Genomic DNA, 14,564 nt, shown 5'->3' on the forward strand with positions numbered 1-14,564 from the left:
GGAACTAACGTGGCTCTTAATTGTCTAGAATCGATCATCTTTGGCGTGAAGGTACATATATTTACGCATATAAGTCTTTTATGAAAACTAGTTTCCAATCATACAGTGAGTACATACTGCGAACGCAATATCTTTCATGTCGTTATACTAGCTTTAAGGGCTCGTAAAGGTTATTTGTCAAGCGGTTGTTTAGCTTCTTCCTGATGATGATGACAGGGTTGCTCTCCAAAATATTATCGGAATTGGTCACCAAGCATCGGCGATACACCTGTGGACTGTTCTATCACATTGCTTGTGTATGATGGTACAAAATATAGTCCTTTGTATTTGGGCGCACCGTTGCAACTCGATTAGTTTGATGAAGTGGGTCCTAATCTGTCTCTGAATATCTGTATGGATAGAGCTTTGCTTCTCTTATGTGTGCCTTTGTAAGGTACTCTATTCTGAAAATGTACCCCTCTCTACTCGGGCCTATACGGAAGCTAATTCGTTCTCACAAGGCAAGGTTCGATGCTGTAACTCAAAGATCTGGATTGAATTTTGCACAGATGTTAGTCATCGCAAAATGCGCCCGCCATTTGTTTTGGCTTTTGTTTCAACACTCCGTAATATTTTGTTTGGTTTTAATCGACGTAATTTTTGAGGAAACAATGCAAAACAAAAAATACTGCTAATTTAGCCCCCGTGCAATATGCTTGTTTAAGAGATAGGGAGGAGTGAATCCACACTGTGCATTTATGACCATTGATTTGCTTTCGAGCAGTTTTCCATGGCTGTTTAAGCAAATGCTCCACTGGTTACAACTCTGCGCCTAAGAAAATGCGATATACAAGCAATTAAAATACGATAACACAAACGTTTACACAGTTCGTAGACTGATGGCACTCATTAATTCCGTCCCTGAGATCAAATGACGAAAACAGCGGCAAGTATGGCATCCACTTACAAAATTACAATAAAATAAATTACTCACATAATAAATCATTTTAGTCGACATGAATACTACGAGAGAAGATAGAAACTGTCAAATATAAAAATTCTTTATGTCACAAGGATATCGCCATTTCAATAACGTACACATTTTTAGTCGTTTACTATGGAAATAACGTGAATATTTGTCTTCGCTCGTTTATTTCGTCCATTACCAGATTAATTTCATCATTATATCTGTATAATTAAAGATTTAAATGTTTGTGTATTCAGAATCGTGTATCTCCGAAAGTTCTCGACTGATTGCTTCGGAACATTGAAATGCCGATATCCTTGCAATAGAAAGAGTTTTTATATTTGTCAATCCCTCTCTTCCCTCCTCGTGTTCATGCCGACTATAATGATTTATTATGTGACACATTTATTTTTTTGAAATTTTTTGAGCAGCTGACATACTTGCCACTACTTTCGACATTTAATCTCCGGGAGGGAACTAATGTGCTCTACGAACCGTGTAAACAACTTTGACACAACGTTGCGTTTAATAAAGGCGTGTTTTTAGGTATATATCTTTTTGAAATTTTTGTAACAATGTTTTTTCATTTTTAAATTTATGAAAAATTACGTTTTACATATATTAAGTTACATATACATATACAGTTACATGTACATACTAAATTACTTATGTTTTAATAAATTAGGTACATAAAAACACACGTGCAATCCAATGCAACGTTTTATCAAAATTTCAAAGATGCAATCGACCAAAAACATTAGGAGATTGCCATTAGGAACATTCATAGTTTCTGTATAAGTACAAACAATGATATTCGTTTCGTTAAAATCTCAAATCTCCGGAAGTTCTTCACGGATTGTTTTAAAATTCTGATATAACATTGCTTTCGTATACTCACATATTTTTATGTATCTGCTGGAACACCATCTGGTATATGTTTGATATGTATTTTATGTAAGGGCAAACGTTAAAAAATGTCATTGTTTTGCTCAGAATCATGAATCCCCGGAAGGTTTTGACCCATAGCTTTGAAACTTGACACAACGTTAAATTGTAAAATGGGCGTGGTTTTAAGTACATAATTCTTTAATATACGTATGTTTTTAATACATACACTGTTACCAAATACCCCAAAATAAACCTTTCAGATTTACCTCAATTTTTTACAAGTCGCTGTAATAAACATTTAGATTCAAATAGACGATTCACTGTTTAATGTATAGACATCAAATATACACCAGTTAAAAGTTGTTAGAAAACAGGTATGTTGTCTTTATGGCTTATTGGGTTATTATTTGAATACTACTGCAGATTCTGAATTTGCAAGAACAATAAATATGTGTTACGGTTACAGAGAGAGAAGAAGATGGACAGAGGAGTGGGAGGAAATGGAAAACGGGATGGAGGAGATGGATACAGAGAATGGGGGCTGGAGTAGAGGGCAAAGAAGGATATTAGGAAGCATATCCAATTCCCGTGCACGTTACAAACGTGTGCTTTCTCTTTTCCATTTAAGCAGATTGAGCCACAGCAGAGCGTGGCCAGATATAGTTAGTATCAAAATACACACATCAAAAAAAGTTTTGCATCACCTCGGTTCCGACGGTTCCGGAACCTGGATAGAAAATTGGAATAGAGTTCAACATAAACATCATTTCCGCCCTTTTTATTGCTCATGAAAACCACACACTGCATGTTGTACCACCATACAGCGAGATCTTCACAGGTGGTGGTCCATATTGCTGTACACACCGGTACCTCTAATACCCAGTAGTATTTCCTCTTGCATTGATGCATGCCTGTAATCGTCGTGGCATACTATCGATATGATCATCAAGGCACTGTTGGTCCAGATTGTCCCACTGCTCAACGGCGATTTGGCGTAGATCCCTCTGAGTGGTTGGTGGGTTACGTCGTCCATAAACAGCCCTTTTCAACCTATCCCAGGCATTTTCGATTGGGTTCATGTCTGGAGAACATGTTGGCCACTCAGGTCGAGCAATGACGTTATTCTGAAGGAAGTCATTCACAAGATGTGCACGATGGGGGCGCGAATTATCGTCCATTAAGACGAATGCCTCGCCAATATGCTGCCGATATGGTTGCACTATCGGTCGGAGAATGGCATTCTCGTATCGTACAGTTGTTCGACGCCACCAGCGGGTACATCGTCCCCACATAATGCCACCCCAAAACAGCGGGAAACCTCCACCTTGCTGCACTCGCGGGAAAGTGTGTCTAAGGCGTTCAGCCTGACCGGGTTGCCTCCAAACACGTCTCCGACGATTGTCTGGTTGAAGGCGTATACGATACTCATCGGTGAAGAGAACGTGATGCCAATTCTGAGCGGTCCATTTGGCACGTTGTTGGGCCCATCTGTACGGCGCTGCATGGTGTCGTGGTTACAAAGATGGAACTCGCCATGGACGTCGGGAGTCAAGATGCGCATCATGCAGCCTATTGCGTATAGTTTGAGTCGTAACACGAGTACCTGTGGCTGCACGAAAAGCATTATTCAACATGGTGGCGTTACTGTCAGGGTTCCTCCGTAGTAGTCCGTAGTAGCACTTGAGCAGTCTGAGTGAGGCGTGTCATCGACAGTTCCTGTTTCTCTGTATCTCCTCCATGTCCGAACAACATCGTTTTGGTTCACACCGAGACGCCTGGACACTTCCCTTGTTGAGAGCCCTTCCTGGAACAAAGTAACAATGATGACGCGATCGAACAGCTGTATTGACCGTCTAGGCATGATTGAACTACAGACAACACGAGCCGTGTACCTCCTTCCTGGTGGAATGACGAACTGATCGGCTGTCGGACCCCCTCCGTCTAATAGTCGCTGTTCATGCATGGTTGTTTACATCTTTGGGCGGGTTTAGTGACATCTCTGAACAGTCAAAGGGAGTGTGTCTGGGATACAATATCCACAGTCAGCCTCTATCTTGACGAGTTTTGGGAACCGGGCTGATCCGAAAATTTTTTTATGTGTAAAATTAAATTTACCTACCCAAATGAACTTAAACTGTATTATTCCATAACTTTTACACCATTTTTGCCTTAAAAAGTAGCAGGACATTAGGCTATACTGCAACAACTGCGACAAATGAATGATCCGCTTTCGCTCTTTCAGATTAATAAAAGTGTTTTCCCGGTATCTGCAAGCGAACTAAAACAATTCAAATCAAATGCACGAATCGTTCGCTGTTGTTCCACGGTATCTGGTACATTGAGACGTAATAGTCGTGACAGCTCAGGCAACACAAAGGAACTTCTACTTTGATTTGTTCAAAATCTAGAGATTTTTTACCAAAAACTATAACTCCTAGAGATTTCGTTCCATTGATGAATATATGCTACAAATTCCAAGCAAACCAATTACCCATGATTGGTGACCCCTATTTGTCAGGATGGTAATCATCCTGTTATGAGTTGAAGACGAGGGTGCCCATGCCTAGCGGACAGGGTTGCCCCCCGCCTCCCCCCCTCCCCGCCTCCCCCGACCCTCCCCCTCTCCAGCTCTGACAAAGAAAAAATTTTATTGAAGTCAGGTGTTTTTCTTTCCAGAAGATTATTTAAATGTCGGTAACAGGTGATATTCTTTCCACAAAATTAATTAAATGTCAATATTACGTATGTTTTTAACTGGGTTGTAACTAACATTTTATGGCTACTTACAAGTCACCATTCCTCTTCCAAAATATTGAAAATACTCCATACCTCGACGTCTCATCTCTCACCTCCCCCTACAAACTTGGTTGAAGACTGCCTGTATATTTCCCGCTCTTAAACGAAGCTCATGGTGAGCACTGCCCAATATTATGGGTTTTACAGGTCATTTGCCCAATAGACGGCGCTGTAAGCGTCAGAATGTGCACGCGGATGCTCATCCGCCGAGCTGTTCTAAGCGCTTCAGTCTGGTCCAGCGCTGCTGCTACGGCCGCAGGTTCGAATCCTGCCTCGCGCATGGATGTGTGTGATGTCCTTAGGTTAGTTATGTTTTAGTAGTTCTAAGTGTAGGGGACTGATGACCTCAGAAGGTAAGTCCCGTAGTGCTTAGTGCCATTCGAACCATTTTGATCACGCGGAAGTTCCTCAATTTGCCTCCGAGACTTCCAGCGTAACTGTCTCCATGAAGGATCGTGTGCTGCAGATAAAGCTCTTTTACATGACCGGTGACACCGCCAGAAGCCCTGAAGTAGTTCCGGGCACTCAAGGGTACGAAAAAAGACACTAGTGCGATGACTACTAAGGGTCAGTAGAAAATAATTACGAAATCCAGAAAGACAGACTCTTTTAATGTACAATATGACAGAGGGAGGACAGTAGTTGATCCGACACCTGTGGAAGATGTGGCCACAATGCTGCAAGAGGCGACGGGCTGTGATGTGCAAACATGCAGAGCACTTGAAATTGCTCAAACGTTGGACATGCCTGCGAGCATGGTGCGTAAAATCCTATAAAACGTGCTGCATTTCTACCCATACAAAATCACTTATATTCAGCAGTTGCTTTCTCCTGACCTGGCAACAAGGCAAATATTCGTCCCGGAATTTCTTGCTCACAGGTAAGTGGAAAGTGAATGGCCAAAGAACATGGAACATTTTGTTTTGGTATTTACGGACGGATATCTCTTCAGATACGGAAACTACAAAGTGCGTGGCTTAGAGTGGTATTATTTAATCACACCCAGATTGTGAAAACGGGTCAGTCAGATCACTTTCATAAATATCCCGAATATGAAGCTTCCAGAAGTGCTCACAGTACAGAATTGACATGTAAAGTTAATAATGAATTCCGGGAGAACGTACGAGTACATTCAGTTATCCTGTTGTTACAACACCAATCTGTACCCAAATTTCAGTGTGAGAATGGCTGAACGTGAGAATGTCTTCATTTAAATGTTGCACAGGCAGCCAGAATTAGTAGAGCAGAGAATCAGTTTCGCTAGCTTAACCTGGTGGATAAGACTAGCAGATGGTTGTGGTCACTGTCAGAGATTAACGGCCGGTCGGCGCATCAGAATGCAAGGTTGATGAAACCACTGCAAAGACCCCCAAATAAAACTCCACCAGTCGGCCGATCCCTCTGGCAAGCTGGTAGGGACCGTGCCCCAGGAGCTTCGGTTTGCTGGCGAATCTCTACCGTCTTGCCCGACCGCTACCTGCTGTCTGATCACACAACGACAGACCAGCTTGGACAGGGGCGGGGGGGGGGGGGGGGGGGAGTGTGAGGGCAGAGATGAAAGGGGGATGGTTCCGGCCGACCAATCGTTCTGAGAATGGGTGATTTAACGTAAATTTTCTGCCACTCCCGTTAGCAGAGACAGGTGTGATATGGGCACACAGAATACTCTCTCCCCAGCTTTGTAAGTATGTCGTCACACCTTGTATTGAGGAACCTTTATACGTAATAGTGCTTAATCTATTACTTTCAGCGGTGCTATGTTAGCGCAAATGCTTCACGATTCATTTTACTTATTTTCCTACAGGGAGGAACTCAGTATGGTGCGCTTTGTTCTTTTCAATCTTGCGACCTTGAGTTACTATAATAACATGTGTTACAATTTCCATGCCCTACTTGCTTACTAACTTGAATATGTATCTTCCCGCTAGTCTTGAGATAATTATTCCGTCGAATGTAACGCCATTTTAACCAGATACCTTATACGACAAGAATTCATGCCTTTGTCTATTAGGCCACCACGTATTGTCAAAGTGAAACTTAATCCACCTTCAGTTACCATTCCTTGCTTATTTGCAGTTTACTTTTTCTGTACGTTCTAGATGAGTTGTGATTTAGCCGAGTACTGTAAACCACAACTAGAGTTCCCGGATGCTCGAATATGTGTGTGGTTTTACCCTTGTCCAACCTCCGCATTCTTTCGCTGTGTCGAACGTGAAGCTGAATAAGTTTTCAACAGAGCAGATGATTCCACTGTATCCCACCTTGATGTGTGATAACAGTTTATCTAATCGTTGCGAGAGGGTATCGAATATTGATTTATATAATCCTACGCATATCATGGATTCTCTGTTTATGTTCTCTAATGTGCTTACCTTTATTTAACGTTATAAATTCGTAGGATGTAGGCAGTCTGGTATTTCATGAACGTGGCGTGAGCACAGAGAGTCAGTTGAGAGAAACAAAGAATTAACGATTATAAACCCAGCTCGTGACCATAGGCGTTATAAGGCAATCTCCTCTTTATCCTGCATACCGGTCTATGATTATTCTTATTACCAAACACAGTTATTAGACGACACCACACTTTCATTGAGTGAGGAAGTAACTCATCAGTTTCCACTATGCAACTTCGTAACTACATCGTGAAATAAAAGATAAGATCCCTTTGGCGAGAATTGACCGAAACAATGTAGATAAAAAAAGGAAACGAAAAATTGTCGGCAACAAACAGCCGGACCTCCACGAAATGCGAAGTTCGTATTTTCATGTTGTAGTAATGCAGAGAGAAAATGATTCCTTGAAGAGGGCCTTCGCAGACAATTTATTCTCTAGAACAGTTTCTGACTATTGTTGAAATTAAATTCGAATCAGTATACTAACATCACAGTCTCACTATGGTACTAAGGAAACGAGGGGATAGTCGCGTCACAGGGCTGTTTGAAAGAGTTCAGTGGTGGACTGTCGTAATAAAACCTGACAGAAGAAGAAGATTCAAAACGAAGTGGCCTAAAAGACTAAGCTCCGGTTTTTTGGAAGGAATAAAATGTTTGTGTGACATGTCACGGACAGACTATAACCGTAATTACTGGCTACATTCTGAATTACACACGCGTCAATGTTAATAGCAATCATTTCGATTTCCCCTGGAAGTCTACTAACTCCCAGTCCGATGTAGCTTTTTGTTCAGTCCAGCCACAGAAGCGGTTTATTTTAACGAGAAATTGTGAATGTAACAGAGTGCCTTCTCTGTTGTTGGTCTCCAGCATTTCCCTCGTAGCTGGGTAAAACAGGATGTGTAGGTCAAACCGGGTACCTCCAGATCTCCGTGACTGACTAGTGCTGACTTCAATCTGATAGAGATCGGAACTAGTAACAGCCGCCATTTTGGAAAGTTATAGATAATCGTCATGATCGGATGCCTGTTCCTTTTCCTTCTAAACCTTTCAATATTTTTCTGGAATTTTCTCCGATGTTCGCGCATCTTGGAGCAGTGTTGTGAAGACAGACATCACCCAATAAGAAATGTATAAGTGGTTAATTCGACTATGCAAGATTTTTCTGCGTATGATGAACATGCTCTGTGGTGCAAAAGCAGGTACAACATGTGGGACAGAACCGGGTCAATCCGATTTTGCACCGCAGTTTAAAAAGAAAAGGAGAAACACAAGGCAACGCAACACAAGAGGCAGTATCAGCGGTGAGACATTTCAAGGCGATGTCCCTCAAGCCAGTGTGCTCCAAGACAGTTTATCAGCCTCCTGCAAACGAAAAATTTCCAGACTTACGAAATGAGTTGCTAGCTGTTCTTGGGTCAGCGGAAATACCATCGGACGGATTGATTCCCGTTGCTGGAACTTCTGGTACGTCGTCGTCATCTCTGTGTCACCCATGCTTCTAATGCCTCCACCACGGGTGACTTGTTAGAAAATACAAGGAAAAAGAGCAAAACAGTAATACCAACCAGTTCACGCAATTCTTTGGAAGCTGAAGAAAATGCTGGAAAGAGAAAGAAGAAATGAAAAATTCAAAAAGAAGAACCATAAGATGCAAGTCATAAAGAAGGCGAAGAAGCAGAAATCGACACAGCAAAAGATTTGACCGACTCGAAAGCAATTAAAAAAGAAAGCTTCTTCATCAGTCTAAGGTCCATACGAAGAATGCATATTTTGTAGTAGGCTATGTTCTGACTTATTATCGAAGGATTAATGGACCTTGTTGTGGTTTGGCTCACGAAAACTGTTCCTATGCTGAATAAGAAGACAATTATTTCGTCACTCATTTCGTTTCATCATAACGTATGTTGATACTTAAAACAGTTTGTTCGTAGTATGGTTAGGTTTCCGCGGTCGGTATAACGGTGATTAAAATTCTTCTGGGTGTTGCACTGTGTCACTGTACAAAATACTTTACTTATAATTTGTAAAACCAACGTTTCGATCGTATTACAACGCCTTCCTAAGGGCCATTCTAAATACAGTCGAAAAGTTAAAGTATTTTACAGAATGACGCGGGACAACACCCAGAAACATTTTAATCATCATGTACATAAGTTTTCACGTACTTTTTCCAGTAGAGAAAACTTTTCTGTTCATTTAAAGGGGTAGAGCAAACTGTGTGTTTTGTACCTAAGGAGGTTATTAGTTTGTATACTGAGATATACACGGACTTTTTTATCATTAAGTTGAATCTGTAAAAGAACTGAATAACCTTAATCTGCAGACCTGCTGATCACTGAAAATAATTTAATGAATTAACGATAAAATAATCGGACATGCTTCCTGAAGAATACCAGCAGCAAGCAAGCACTTACCGGATAAAGCCACGACGCAGTGTGCAGGCCTCAGCACTAAGCAGTTAGAGCGGTGTGGCGTTTTTATATACAACTCAGCCAGCAATCCTTATCTTGTTACGTCAGAGGCAACACAGAGCTATCACTGTGTCATCAGATCCTGCCAACCTGCATAATCTTTACTCAACTGCGATTCACTGTGACGATAGACTACATTCCAGAGGATCATCGTGTTTTCATCAAACAGTTCAAACAGTTTGTAATGTGTTTTCTATTTCAAGTTTGACACATACTAAACTGTGAACGGGACTCTGCCATGCACGAGTAACATCCTAAAGTATCTTACAGGCGTGACACTAAACATTTATACATTAGTCACTCTGATTAATCTGAATAACATGTCTTTCCTTTTGAGGATAGAGGGTATTGATTCTCACAGGTAAGGAAAGAGTGTAATGTAAATATCACTGTGCTTCAGACTGTACGTATCAAAGAAACTTCGTACCAGACTAGTGCTGGGTATTCGAACTGATCTCGAACACGCAACTGAACTCTATTTCTCTTGAAATTCACAAGGACAATAATTTTAATAATTGACAATAAGTCATTTAATGGGTTTGAAACACTTTTGTGAAGAGAAATTGAGGGATCCACGTGTACGTGGTGGCAGATTTTATAATATATTTCGTAAAAGCTGACATGAAATGGTTATCAAGCCTGAGTGGTAGAATCGATTGTGAGTAGGGGCGCGCAGAACGCAGTAGCGGTTTCCGTCGTACTCTGTTAAAGGTAGGATATAAGACATAAAGCATGTGGCTATCTGTGAGAATTTAGCTGTTGGCCTATGGAAACAGCATAATAGAGTTTTGTAAGGTCATAACATTTTGTATATTTAGTTTTAAGTATGCAGCAACGCGTCTGACAGATCTAGCAGGTGGAGAGGTCTGTTTCTCATACCCTATACACTAATGACCTCAACCGATTTACCCACTCATATTAAGCGACTTCTGTTGCTAATCAACGCTACGTTTTCAATGATGATAAACAAAATTCAAGGCCAGTGAGAGGGGAGAAGAAGAAACGGACAGAGGAAGAAATTTACATAGAGACAGAACGAGAATACTGACAGGGGTCGGAGACTACAAAGAGATGGAGAAGGAGGTGATGGCCAGAGAGGGTGGTTAAGGAGTTTAGGACGCAATGTATAACCAATCTCATACGTATTTATCAACTGCAAAGTATTTTCGGTTTCGACAGTACTGTACTTAATTCGTCTTTTACTGTAGTTCATCCCTACTTTTTTCAGAATTTCGTACATCGTGTACCATTTTACACTGTGAAGCGCTTTTTCCTAGGCGCTACATCTCATGAACGCGTCTGGATTTTTCTAACCTCTTGCTTCCATAATCTGTGACAACGTCAAAACTGCCTCTCTGATGACCTTTCCTTTCCGAAAGCCAAACTGATCTTCATGTAGCAGAGCCTTAATTTTCTTTTCCGTTTTTCTGCTTATTATTCTTGTGAGCATCTTAGATACGTGAGCTTTCAAGCCGAGTGTGAGATAGTTCTCACCGTTATCCATTGATCATTGCTGATTCTTCCACCATTTAGGGCAACTTTCCCACGCACGAACCTCTGTACACTTCCTACCCTCTTTGACAAGGTCACCGGCAGAAAGATGGCAACTCGTTTCACCGAAAACTTTCGGCTGCAATTGCTGATGGTTTGTATTCGGCATCTAAGCAGCGAGTGGGTTAGAACCTAGACCTAAATTGTTCTGATTACCAATCACATTTGCTACGTTTCAGAAATGTCGTTCTGTAACTACTACGTCTTAGAAATGTTCATATGTAGCTTAACAATCATCATCAAAATATCCTTCAAATAATTTTATTAAGAAATTAATGTAGATAATTGTAATAATAACAATAACGAAAAACAGCAGCTATGGTACAGGAAATAGCATTCTTTTCAAATTTCATAAACTGTTCAGTTACTTTTTCTCTTTTTTGAGTAATCAGTCTCCTCACTGGTTTGACGCGGCCCACCACGACTTCCACTCCTATGCCAATCTCTTCATCTCAGAGTAGCACTTGCGACCTCAGTCCTCAATTTGCTGGATGTAATCAACTCTCTGTCTTCCTGTACAGTTTTTGCCCCCTGCAGATCCCTCTAGCATGGAAGTCATTTCCTGATAGCTTAACAGATGTCCTATCATCTTGAACCTTCTCCTTGTCAGTGTTTTCCACATATTCCTTTCCTCTCCGAGTCTGCGCAGAACTTCCTCATTCCTTACCTTATCAGTTCACCTAATTTTCAACACTCGTCAATAGGACCTCATCTCAAATGCTTCGATTCTCTGATTTTCTGATTTTCCCACAGTCCATGTTTCACTACCATACAGTGCTGTGCTCTAGACGTACATTCTCAGAAATTTATTCCTCAAATTAATGCCTATGTTTAATACAAGTAGACTTCCCCTGGTCAGGAATGCCATTTTTGCCAGTGCTAGTCTGCTTTTACTGTCATCGTTGCTCCGTCCGTCATTGGTTATTTTACTGCCTAGGTAGAAGAATTCCTTAACTTCATCTACTTCATGACCTTGAATCCTAATGTTAAGTTTCTCACTGTTCTCCTTTCTGCTACTTCCCATTATTTTCGTCTTTCTTCGATTTACTCACAATCATATTCCATACTTATTAGCTCGTTCATTACATTCACCAGATCACGTATTTCTTCTTCACTTTCACTCAGGATAGCAAGGTCATCTGTGAATCGTATTAGTGATATTCTATCACCTTGAATTTTAATTCCACTGCTGAATCTTTTCTTTATTTCCATCATTGCTTCTTCGATGCACATACTGAAAAGCAGAGGCGAAAAAGTACATCCCTGTCTTACACTGTTGTAAATCGGGGCACTTTGTTCTTTGGCGTCCACTCTTATTATACCTCCTTGGCTGTTGGACATACTGTACACTACCGGTCTTTCCCTATAGCATACCCCTATTCTTCTCAGAATTTCTGACATCTTTCACCATTTTACATTGTCGAACGCTTTTTCCAGGCGACAACCCTATGAAGGTGTCTTGTTTTTTTCGTTATTCTTGCTTCCATTATCAACCGCGAAGTCAGAATTGCCTCTATGGTGCCTTTACCCTTCCTAGAGCCAAACTGATCATCATCTAAAACAATCTCAATTCCCTTTTCCATTCTTCTGTGTATTATTCTTATCAGCAGCTTGGATGAATGAGCTATTAAGTCGATTCTGCGAGAATTCTCGCAACCTTCGGAATTGTGTGGGTAATATTTTTCCGCAAGTCAGATGTTATGTCTCCAGAATCACACATTCTACACACCAATAGGCGTTTTTTGCCACTTCCCCCAAGGATTTTAGAAATTCTGATAAAAAGCTATGCATCCCTTCTACTTTTTCCACCTATTAGTTCTCTCCACTGCATTTAACAGTGGAATCCCAGTTGCACTTTTAATGTTACCATCCTTGCTTTTAATTCAACGAAGGTTGTTTTGACTTTCCTGTATGCTGAATCGGTCCTTCCCACAATCATTTCTTGTTCGACTTCTTCATATCTTTCATGCAGCCATTTCGTCTTAGCTTCCCTGCACTTCCTGTTTATTTTCTTCTTCAGCAACTTGTATTGCTGTATTCTTGAATTTCCCTGTACTTCCTTCTTTCATCGATTAGCTAAAGTATTTCTTCTCTTACCCATGGTTTCTTCGCAGTTACCTTCTTTGTACCTATGTTTTTCTTTCAAATTCTGTGGTTTTCCTTTTTTAGAGATGACCATTCCCCTTCAAATGTACTGTCTGCTGAACTATTCCCTCATTGCTGTACCTATAGACTTAGAGAACTTCATGCGTACCTCCTCATTCCTTGGTACTTCCGTATCCAACTTCTTTGCCTATTGATTCTTCCTGACTAATGTATTAAACTTCAGCCTACTCTTCATCACTACTATATTGTGATCTGAATCTCTGTCTGCTCCTGGATAAGCCTTTCAATCCAGTATCTGATTTCGGAATCTCTGTGTGGCCATGATGTAGTCTAACTGAAGTCTTCTGTATCATCTGGCCTTTTCCAAGTATACCCCCTCCTCTTATGATTCTTGAATAGAGTATTCGCTATTACTAGCTGAAACTTAATTACAGAATTCATTAGTTTTTCCCTTCTTTCATTGCTTGTTACAAGCCCATATTCTCCTGTTACCTTTTCTTCTACTCCTTTCCCTACAACTGCGTTCCAGTCCCCCATAACTGTTACATTTTCGTCTCACCTCACGTATTATATTACACTTTCAATATCCTCATACACTTTCTCTATCTCTTCATCTTTAGCTTGTGTAGTCGGCGTGTATACCTGAACCATCGTTGTCGGTGTTGGTTTGCTGTCGATTTTGACAAGAACAAACCTATCACTCAACTGTTCACAGTAACACACTCTCTGCCCTGCCTCCCTATTCATAACGAATCCTACTCCCGTTATACCATTTTCAGCTGCTGTTGATATTACCCGATACTCATCTGACCAGAAATCCTTATCTTCTTTCCATTTCACTTCACTGACCCCTACTGTATCTAGACTGAGTCTTTGCATTTTCCTTTTCACATTTTCTAGCTTCCCTACCACGTTGAAACTTCTAACTTTCCAGTAGTCACCTTCCCCTTGGCCGAACTGCTGACAAGAATATTATACGGAAGAAAGGGTAAAAATAACATTGCGATCCTCATTACAAGTGGAGAAGAATTACTGGATCTGCTGAATGGAATGAACAATCAAATGAGTACAGAGTAAGGATAGTGTGTAAATCGTAGAAAGACGAAAGCAATGAGAAGTAGCAGAAATGAAATGAATACAGGGAGAAACTAATCATTATAACCGATGATCACGAAGTAGGTGAATGAATTCTGTTGTCTAGGCAGCAAAATAATACACTCCTGGAAATTGAAATAAGAACACCGTGAATTCATTGTCCCAGGAAGGGGAAACTTTATTGACACATTCCTGGGGTCAGATACATAACATGATCACACTGACAGAACCACAGGCACATAGACACAGGCAACAGAGCATGCACAATGTCGGCACTAGTACAGTGTATATCCACCTTTCGCAGCAATGCAGGCT

General features: G+C 40.9%; 1 protein-coding gene across 2 annotated transcripts in view; it reads right to left on the reverse strand.

The window, feature by feature from the left end:
* Positions 1 to 14,564, reverse strand: part of LOC126234668 (glutathione S-transferase D6-like) — a 76,812-nt gene that overhangs the window by 26,687 nt on the left and 35,561 nt on the right. Inside the window, exon 1 of one of the 2 annotated variants that reach the window (XM_049943408.1) lies at positions 9,441 to 9,464. The exons of the other annotated variant lie outside the window; for it this stretch is intronic. The gene's annotated coding sequence lies outside the window, so the exon portion shown is untranslated. Of the gene's footprint in view, positions 1 to 9,440; positions 9,465 to 14,564 lie in introns of those variants that run through there. 2 annotated transcript variants of the gene reach the window in all.

This window comes from Schistocerca nitens, chromosome 2 (assembly GCF_023898315.1).
Source record: "Schistocerca nitens isolate TAMUIC-IGC-003100 chromosome 2, iqSchNite1.1, whole genome shotgun sequence".
NCBI lineage: Eukaryota > Metazoa > Arthropoda > Insecta > Orthoptera > Acrididae > Schistocerca > Schistocerca nitens.